Here is a 10,439-nt window from a genome sequence, read left to right on the forward strand (position 1 = left end):
AAGTAAAATCCCATATTTGACAAATAACCATACATTTAAACAGCACCTGGTTTCGGCAGAGAGCTAAACCTTGGTAGAGGACCTATATGTAAACTAATAAGTACTTGCATTGCGACATCTCTCATTCAGAGCAGCAGCACCACAGAAGTATATATAATATTAGCATGGAATTCAGAGAGAGAGAGAGAGGCAACCGTGACATCTCTGAGATGGAAAAACCCTGTGGAGCCTCTTGGCTTTCAATGCAAGGTCATTCATTCCAACCAACCAACCAGTTCAACTGCCAGAAATAGTCTCATGAAACAAAGCAAAATTATGGATTTGTCTTTCCTAAGAGCTGCCCATTGTGGACAGGACCTGGTGGTGAGAATCCAGCTGGAGCAAAGCCTTGTGGTAAGAGCAGGTCATCACGCAGTGGCTCCAGCTGCAGGAACTACAATAGGGGGCAAAAGTTACAACAACAACGTTCTAATCGCTCCAATGTCTAGGGACCAGGGCAAAAGAGAGGGGTCAGGAAAAACGCAAGCTGCATAAATAAAGGTAGAAGAATGATGGGTTGTGCCCCAGAATAGGAAGAATAAATAAATAAATAGAAATTTAAAACATAGGGATCATGGGAGGCATTGAGATGAGTGTAGCATCAACAAAACACTCTCTCAGGGCAGTGTGATGCTTACTGGCTGCCTTCTTACTGCTTTCCACTCACTGGCTTAGAAGAAGAGAGCTCTGATGGAATTCACTGTGCGACGTCCTTCCTCCATTAACAGCTTCTAAATGATTTCTGCAAAGCTGTAAGTATTAGGGGAGAATCCAAAGAGAAGCGATCAGCACGGTTACCTGTTTTGGGGAAAACATGTCAGGATGGGAACTTTAAGAGACTCATTCAGCTTCTTAGCACAGGAGCAGGAGAGCCCGATATTCACTTAGAGAGGGGAAAATGAGTTGGGAACCATGACAAAACTGTGCGTTGGAAAGAGTATCTGTGAAAGGAGCCCTAATGCAGCTTGGGTGAGAGGCAGGAAGGACTCACCCAGAGCTGGACTAGCTGGGGGTTCAGCTCACAGACAGCCTGTCAGCTTGCCTGTTGTTTGATTCTAATGCTCATGTATCCCGTACTTAAAGCAGTTGCCAGACTTCTCTCTTGTTCATTTCTCCAGCATATTTGACAATCTCTCTGACACGTCCTTTGTGGCAGATACCATGCTAAACATCGAGGAGGGATAGAAAGGAATAGAAACCATATGCTGTGAACGTCAGCAACGTACAGTTCCATTTGCCTCTCGCTATAATTTTTATGCAAATCTGTCATTCCAAAAGGCCAGCTAGGTCTAAATAACCCAGGGAAAGCACTAAGAATGGGATGGGGAAAGTTATTCTATCCACCCAGGCAAAATTGTGATATTCATAAAAACGTTGTTTACATGTTTTGTTTCACAAAAGAATGGTTCAAAACTAAATAGCTGGGACTTCCCTGGTGGTGCAGTGGTTAAGAATCTGCCTACCAGTGCAGGGGACACGGGTTCGAGCCCTGGTCTGGGAGGATCCCACATGCCGCGGAGCAACTAAGCCCGTGAGCCACAACTACTGAAGCCCGCACGCCTAGAGCCCGTGCTCTGCAACAAGAGAAGCCACCGCAATGAGAAGCCTGCACACTGCAGCGAAGAGTAGACCCTGCTCGCCACAACTAGAGAAAGCCTGTGCGCAGCAAATGAAGACCCAATGTGGCCAAAAAAACAAAACAGAAAAAACCCCCAAAAAACACAACTAAATAGCTGAAGGAAGAAGGGAAATTTAAGCAAGAAAAAGCTCATTTTTATCATCTAAATATATTACCCATATTAGCTAAAATTCATGTCCTTTTTATTGTTGAGCTCCTATATAGCTAGAATTGTCTAGTTAAGAGAGCAAAGGGGTATTCAGAACAGAGAAATATGTCTTACTATCCTAAAAGTTGTCTATCCAGTCTCGCTGCTTTTAAAAGTTTCAGGGAATCACACTCTGTGAGTTCAAATACTTCCTTTTATGCTGAATAAATAAACTTGCTTTCAAGTCAGGATGAGCACAGAGTTCCAAACACTGAACACTTAATGACATTCAGCATGAAGTGCTGGACGTGATCTGTAAAGTCAAGGGTTAGTACATTCTGAACCTTTACAAAAAGACAGAAGGGCAAAAATTCCTCATGTAGTTTGGTCTAAGTGATGTTCATATGTCCATAGTATTCTCTAGCTTTATATATATATATACACATACCTTGCTGTATCGCATAGTAAAATACCAGGATTTTTTACTCAAGTGTCCCTGGGCGTACAGAGTTCAACTCCAGGGCATCAGGTAACTGGAGGTGCGATGAAGCTTGAGGAATTCAAATGTTACCCATTTCACCTTGTTGCCAAAGGGCCTGCCTGAGCTCCACAGAGGAAAGTGCTCTAAGTAGGAGGCTGTTAGGAGACCTTGGCCTCGCCACCGCCAGTCCAGTGCCAGTGCCTGAGGCCTGTTCCACTAATATTATGGATGAGGAAATGGAGGCACAAGGCGTCTGGAAGATGAATGATCCGACATTCCTGGTTTTGTGCATACCACTCCCCCCAACACCCCGCCTCTCCCCTCCCCGTATAATAGTTTTTCTTAATGAGCAAAAGAAGGAAATCGGTTAGGCTGGATACTTTGCCTAGGCTCATTCAGGGCTTTTGTCCAAGTTCAAAACACGGCTGGCTTGGGGATCCGCCTGGAACATTCTTGACTAACTGGGAGGCAAAGGTCTCCTCCAGAATTAAGTGCCGCCTCTCCAGAGAAACTTTCCTGGGGAAGGTTTGTGGTTTAGTTTTGTTTGAGCTGGAAGAAGAGGGAAAAGAGAAAAGAATGGATTGAATTGTTTTCAAGGTCAGGCTATGGATCTGAGGTGTAAAGAGGCTGACGGTATTGTGCGTGGCTCTCAGCTTGAAAGGGTTTGATGATTAAGAAAGGCTGGTTAAATAATATGTGTCCGAGCTGGCAAGCAGTGGGGTTTTAGCTGCCGTGGAAGCAGATATGGCCCGGGGCAGTCTCCTCCTTCACTTTTCCCTGGTAGCCAAACGGGGCCCACAGATATTTCACTTAGCTTGTACTGTATGGGCCCACGAGTGTTTAAAAATAATTAAATTAGTTGCTGACATATAAAAAAGCCAGTCGGTTTCTCCCATCTCCTAAAAAAAAAAATTCAAAACCCAAAAATCTGGCCAGTGGGGGCCATATTCCCATGCAGCAGCCATGGGCTGGCAGTAGTCAGCCACTGCCTCTTTACCTGGGGCACAAACCCCCAGCTGAGCCAGAGCTACTGCCCTGCTTGTTCCGGCCTCACCACCATCTTCCTCCGCTTTCTTTCTTCCCACCACAGTGTCACGAGTACTTGGTGTGCTGAAGAGTCTCCTGACCCACCTCTGCATTCAGGCTCACCCTGCCGATCCTGCTCTGTCTCTCAAAGCCCTGCCTGCTCCCAGGTGGCACCAGCAAACTGGACAGTCTTACAGGCCAGTTAATGCAATGCTAACATCTTACGCTCTCCAAGGGCACTCGTTCATTTTCTCATGGTTTGTTTTTCCAGGACCTACTGGAAAGAGTACGTAGTGTGAATTTCAGGCTGGGGGACAGGCCAGGTGGAGAGATTTGTGTACAGGTGAGCTGCCTGTCGTGTCAGCCAAGGGGTTTGCTGTCCTTTCTTGAGAGTGGGACCCACCCAAGATTGGGAAGCTGTAATTAGGTGGTAGGGTGGTGGAGCAGTTACATCCCCCCACCCCCATATCCATCTCCAGAGGTTCTCGCCAAGGACCCTCCCTCTAAGTCAGCCTCGGCTGGGAATTGGGCACTGAGCCCATCAGAGCCACCTGTGATGCCAGTGGGGTGCTGGGCCTCCTGGCAAAGCGCCAGGCACTGCTTCGGGAAACACACAGCCTCCTTGTCCTGCAGGTACAGTGCCAAGGTCACACCAGGCTGGAGGGTGGCCGAGGTGAGGACAGGCAGGGTCTCCCCTCCCACAGCCCAGCGAGGAAGGGGAGCTGCTTTATTCACAATTTTGCCCCAGCCTTTCCCCCTCCCCCGTGGCTGGCCCTAGATTGGTTCTGTACTATGATCATCAGACTGGCAGCTCGTTTAGTTCCGACAGATTTTCCTTCTCCTTCTCCAAACGTCTAGCTTTAGGAAGTACTTAACAAGTCTTGGGTTTAAACAAGAACATGGCAGGCGCCTGGGAACGCTCAGGAACAAGAGGCAGGGGGCAATGACCTCCCTCAGAGTCCCCCAGTCTTTGTTCACAGACCAGAGGGCCCTGTATGAACTTGGAGAAATCACACTGTGATGTGGGAGACTGCAAGAGAAGGAAGTGAGGGAGGCAAGTGAGGGAGAGAAAATGAACACAGAATTTGGAAGCAAGTTCCTAAAGCTAATGCGTCCTTGGCAAACATCTGTAATGTCCCTAGGTCTACAGGAGCAGGAAACTTAAAGAGCTTAATTTCAAGTTATATCATTTATTATCACTCACACACATGGATTCACAGTCCAGATTTAGATCCAGGAGAAAAAAAAGTGATAGGAGAACTGACAGCATACAACTCAATGCTTAAAAATAAAATTGATGATTTGCTTAAGTGTGAACTTTTTTTTTTTTTTTTTTTGGCTGGGTTGGGTCTTCGTTGTTGCTCATGGGCTTTCTCTAGTTGCGGGGAGTGGGGCTACTCTTCGTTGCGGTGAGCAGGCTTCTCATTGTGGTGGCTTCTCTTGTTGCAGAGCACGGGCTCTAGGCACACGGGCTTCAGTAGTTGTGCCACACGGGCTCAGGAGTTGTGGCTCGTGGGCTCTAGAGCGCAGGCTCAGTAGTTGTGACGCCGGGCTTAGTTGCTCCGCGGCATGCAGGATCTTCCCGGACCAGGGATCGAACCCGTGTCCCCTGCGTAGGCAGGTGGATTCTTAACCACTGCGCCACCAGGGAAGTCCAAGTGTGAACATTTTGATTCTATAGGGAAATTATTAGGTGTCAGAAATGATTTGCACGACATCAGTGCAAATTTTCTGAGTGGCTAAGTGCAGTACTTCTGCTCTCAAAGAGCTTGTAGTCTACCTGGGTTAAGAAGGCATGGGTTTTGGAAAGGATTGATAACAAAATAAATGTTTGCCAAGCAAGGCCAGAAAATGGTAGGAATAAGGACATTTCTTAGCGAAAACCAGTGCTATGAGTTTCTGTGACGAAGAGAAAATGAAATCCATCAGGGAAGGTTTTGCTGAATCTGGCATTTACAACGTTTTAGCTTCTACACAACATCAGTCCAGTGTTTGGCCTGACAGGAGCTACATCTTATTTCTAACATCTAGAACACGCTGACACATAGTGTAAGCACTCAATTCATGCTTGTTGAATGAATGAGTGAATAAACGAATTCAGGTAAAGAAAGCAGACAGTTTCCACTGTTTTGAGGCATTCCTTTTAGGCACACTTCCCGGGAGAAGCAGATGCTTATCAGAGTCACAAGCCTTCCCCATATTTGCCAAGATAGCACAAGTCTGGAAAAGCAGTTAAGCGAGTATAACCTTGTGACCCTGGGCAAGTCCCTGTGCCATCATCTGTCAAGCAAAACCCGCTTCACAGGAGATAGTGCAGGCAAAGCTCTTAGCAAGCTGTATGAGGACATATATGTAAATGAACCTGCCTTTGTACAACTCATCCTAATTTGCATATAAGAAAATTGCACATTTGCCTGCCCTAAGAGGTTTTTCTAATTACTTTGTTTTTATTTTATTCCTTTTCCTTTAATATGTAGCCCAAATTTTTACAAAAACTAAACTAAATAAAATAAATTCCATACTTAGTAATGAAGTAATCTTTTTTTTTTAATTGAAGTATAGTTGATTTACAATGTTTCAGGCGTACAGCAAAGTGATTCAGTTATACATAGATGTATCTGTTCTTTTTCAGATTCTTTTCTGTTATAGGTTATTACAAGATTTGAATATAACTAATTACTTTGGAAAAACTTTATTTGGTTCTTCTCTTTCCAGCTTAAAAAAAAAAGGTTTTTTTCATGGATAAAGGGAATTTTCTGGGGCAGCATCCACCCGCATGGTGAGCCAGGACAGAACCATCACAGAGGACTTCTGGCTTGAGCTGAGGGGCTCTTTCTCCAGAGCAGGCCAAGCGGCTCCCGCCACACCTTGGCATCAGGGCGGAGAGGGTTAAACCTTAAGGTCAATGTTGAGCAGCATTTCCCTGGCAGTCGCCCCACGGCCACTGCACCCTGCAGCCCAGCTCCCCCCCACCTTCTGCTTTGCTGGAAGCAGGCCATTGGGCAGCTTGCTTCAGTGCATGTGCTTATCAGTAAAAAGAGATTTAAGTGGACAGGTTCAAAACGGGACTGTGCAAAGTCCGGGTGGCTGGGCACGTCCCCATCTCTCTCCTCCATGAGCTCCACCATCAAGCCAGTTTGCTCCCCTGTGAAGCCAGGGCACTGAGAAATTCTGCAGCCACGAAAGATGACATTGCTCACTGGAGGGGGTTTGATTTCCAGGAAGTTCTCCTAGGTTGAGGAGCAGGCCTTGCAGATGGAGGCGGGAAGCTGAAGGGGCTCTGCTGGACAGGCAGACATGGGCCTTACATTTTGTGTGTGTGTGTGTGTGTGTGTGTGTGTGTGTGTCGGGGGCATCTGTGAAGGGTGGTCTGAGGCTTGTAGTCAGACCCTCCTGCCCCAGTCCCTCTCCTGAAAGCTCCTGGGAATCAGATGATGCGAAAAAGCAAAGCAATCCAGCCCCCGGCCGCCACCCAAATCCCTCTGTTTAAAAGTCAACTACGTGGGCTTCCCTGGTGGCACAGTGGTTGAGAGTCCGCCTGCCGATGCAGGGGACACGGGTTCGTGCCCCGGTCCGGGAAGATCCCACATGCCGCGGAGCGGCTGGGCCCGTGAGCCATGGCTGCTGAGCCTGCGTGTCCGGAGCCTGTGCTCCGCAACGGGAGAGGCCACAACAGTGAGAGGCCCGCGTACCACCAAAAAAAAACAAAAAAAACCAAAAAAAAGTCAACTACGTGAGCGTTTCAGTTATTTTGGGGTGGGGTGGGATAGAACAGGGGCTGGGCAAGAGGAACATCCATTAGGCACTCAGCTGGGAGCTAGTGAGGGTGGTGGTTAAAATTCACACTGGTTCCATCCTTCACGGTGAGTAATTTCAGTCTCACTATCTGTTTTCTCACGTACACAGGGGATAACAACAGTACCAGCTCATAAGGTGGCGGTGAGGATTAAATGCGATAATGTGTGGATAAACCCTAGCAAGGTGGGTGGCACACCGTGAGCGCCTAACCAACAGGAGCAGTTATTAGTAATAATAACATTATTAATAATATATGGTAGAAAAACGAATAATGTGTGTTAGAACATTCTCGTTTGTCATGTCAAGCCGTTATGGTGGCAGATTCTGGGAAACCATCTCCCTGGGGGCTTCTGAGGGTTCAGTCATCAAATCGCACCTGGGCTGGCAGCTCCCAGTTCAGACAAGGAGACCATCATACACACCCACACAGCACTGGACTGCTCTCTGAGGGCTTTGCCTGATGCTAGCTCATATGATCTTTATAGCAACTCTATGAACAGGTTTTACTTTTCGCATTTTATAGAGGAGGAAACGAAAGCTCAGAGAGGTGCCCAAGGCCGCCCTCTTAAATGCAGAGCCAGGACTAAAATCCAGTTTTACTCACTACAAATTCTGTGCTCTTTTCATCAGACCAATGTTCAAAATACAAATTCCATGGCCCTAAATCCCTAAATCCCAGAGATTCTGATTACTGGCCAGGAATTTTTTTTAAGTTCTGAGCAGCTTGGAGAATTCCCACACTAGACCACACAGCTTCTTTGTTATCTTTGATTTTGCAAATGAACCAAAAATTGGAAATAGGAATTTAATGGAGAGGGGAGAGGGGAGGAAACAGGAAGCCGGCCTCTGACCAGGAGGATGCCTGGAACACTCCAGGTAAACCCTGGGTCTGTCAGCACACATCCAGAGCCTGGGAGGACTGGCTTCCATTGTGAAGAGCATCCTATAGGCTGGGCGCTATTCTGAGCACCCAAGCACGTTCACACACAGTTTCATGCAATCCTCACGACCACCCTCTGAGGTTGTCCAGCTCCATTTTACAGATGAGAAACCTGAAGCACAGACAGTCACTTATGCAAGGCCACCTATTTGCTCAAGGTGGTTCATGAAGTACTGTTGGTCCCACTCATAGAACTACTTCACGAGTGGGCTGAGGGACACAGTGAGGACCAACTGAACGCGTCAGAGACCACTGGGTGAGGGGGAAAGCAGGACTCCGAGGGGCCTGGAGCACCCCTGTGGCTGCCTCCTTCCTTCCATCCCAAGAGATGAGGTGGGCCTCATTCCTGTCTAAGGCTCATCCTCCCACCACGCACGAGGTCGCATGCCTTTCGGTCTCTTCCAGAGCTTTCTGGAAGCACTGATCACTGGCCCTTTTTCTTCCCCGTCCTTAACCTTTTCCTCTAGTAGTTCTTTCTCAGTGATCTGTGAGTAGGGTCAGGTAAGCCCCACCTTTAACAGTTCTTCCCCTCAGCTTCATATGCCCTAAGTCTCCTAAAACTGATTTCATCCCTCACCCCACCCCAAATCTGCCCCTTCTGTCCTGGGTCCACTACCTCAGTAATGACAACAGCATCCATTTGGGTGCCCAGGCCAGAAATGTAGGCATCATTTTTTTTTTTTTTTTTTTTTTTTGTGGTACGCGGGCCTGTCACTGTTGTGGCCCCTCCCGTTGCGGAGCACAGGCTCCGGACGCGCAGGCTCAGCGGCCATGGCTCACGGGCCCAGCCACTCCGCGGCATGTGGGATCTTCCCGGACAGGGGCACAAACCCGCATCCCCTGCATCGGCAGGCGGACTCTCAACCACTGCGCCACCAGGGAAGCCCCGTAGGCATCATTTTTGATCCCTCCCTCTCTGTCACTTTGTCATCCAATTCATTGCCATGCTGTACATGGCACACTGTGAACACCTCTCAAATTCCTCCACACCTCTCCTCTGTCACCACCTTCAGCCGTCATCATGTGGGATCAGGGCAGTGCTGCCTGGAAGGTTCTCTACTTTTCTAGTTTTGCCACCCTCCCCCACCTTCCACTCATCACTTCTCTACACGACCGCCAGAGTGATCTTCACAAATAGAAACCTTCTCCTGCCATTCCCCTGCATAAACCTGGCAGTGCCTCGGCTAAGTCTTAAGTTTAAGACTAAAGTCCATACCGTGGGACACAGACCTCTGGTGATATGATCCTGCTCACTTCTCCAGACTCCTTTCCCTCTCTCCCCAGAATCGTCATCCCTTCCACCACCCAGCTGGGCCAATTCTTCTTGCCTTTCAAGAAGAGCTCACTTGGGGGAAGCTCAATAAATGTAAGTTGAATGAATGAGTGAGCCAGCAAGGCCATGAGGAGTAAGCAGAAGCTCATCAGAAGGACTCTGGGGTTGAGAATACACAATATTTTCCCCATTTAGGAGCCAACCTGACAGCAGCGATGGACTGAAACAATCCAGAGGAAGCCCCTGAGAGCTCATACCTGCTGACCTAGCCTCTGTGCAAACCTTGCTGTTAATTATTTTCTCTTAATTCCCGTAGTAATCCTATAAGGTGGATACTGTTTTTGCTCTCTTTTTACAGGTGAGGAAACCGAGGCTCAGAGAAGTTAAAGAATTGGCTGAAAGTCGCACAGTGGTGATGCTAAGATTGAAACCCTCGTCTATGTACATTTCTCTGTGTTACAATTTAGTTCCACAGTTTGCTCCTGCACCTACCTCGATCTGTCTGTCACGTGGAATCTTTAGGGAGTTCCTTTGACTCCACATGCAGAGATAAAACTAGGAAACAGCTTGTAAGAAGGACAAATTTCCCAACAGACTTGGCACTCTCACGCTAGAAGTCTGGCTATCTTTGCTTAACATCTAGACGAACTCAGATTCTGTAATCTCGGAATTTGAGAGCTGGAAAGGACCTGAGAAATCATTTAATCCAGCTCCGTCCTTTGACACATGAAGGGGCCAGTGATCTGCCCAAGGTCACTCACTGAGTATCCCAACCCTCTGGCCAAGCTGTACTTTGCCATTCCAGTGCTTGATTGTATGTATTTGAGTCTTTTAATAAAACAGCCTTCTTAAAACTTCAAACTGCATTTGTCAGAGAAAGAATTTCAACTTCCTTGATGGCCAGATGTCGTTTCAACAGCGGGCCTGGACCGGCTGGAACCAGGAAGTTCAGGGCAAAGAGGGAGCTCGCAATAAAGATGTTAAAAAAAAAAAAAAAAAAAAAAAAGAGGGAGCTCGGGTGAGACGGGGTTTCGATGGTGAGGGAAGCCCGGGCGGGGCGGCAGGGGCAAGTTGGAATTCTTTCCCAGCACAGCCTTCCTTTCATAAACATCAGGG

The sequence above is a fragment of the Leucopleurus acutus genome, assembly GCF_964270905.1.
Source record: "Leucopleurus acutus genome assembly, chromosome: 3".
Taxonomy (NCBI): domain Eukaryota; kingdom Metazoa; phylum Chordata; class Mammalia; order Artiodactyla; family Delphinidae; genus Leucopleurus; species Leucopleurus acutus.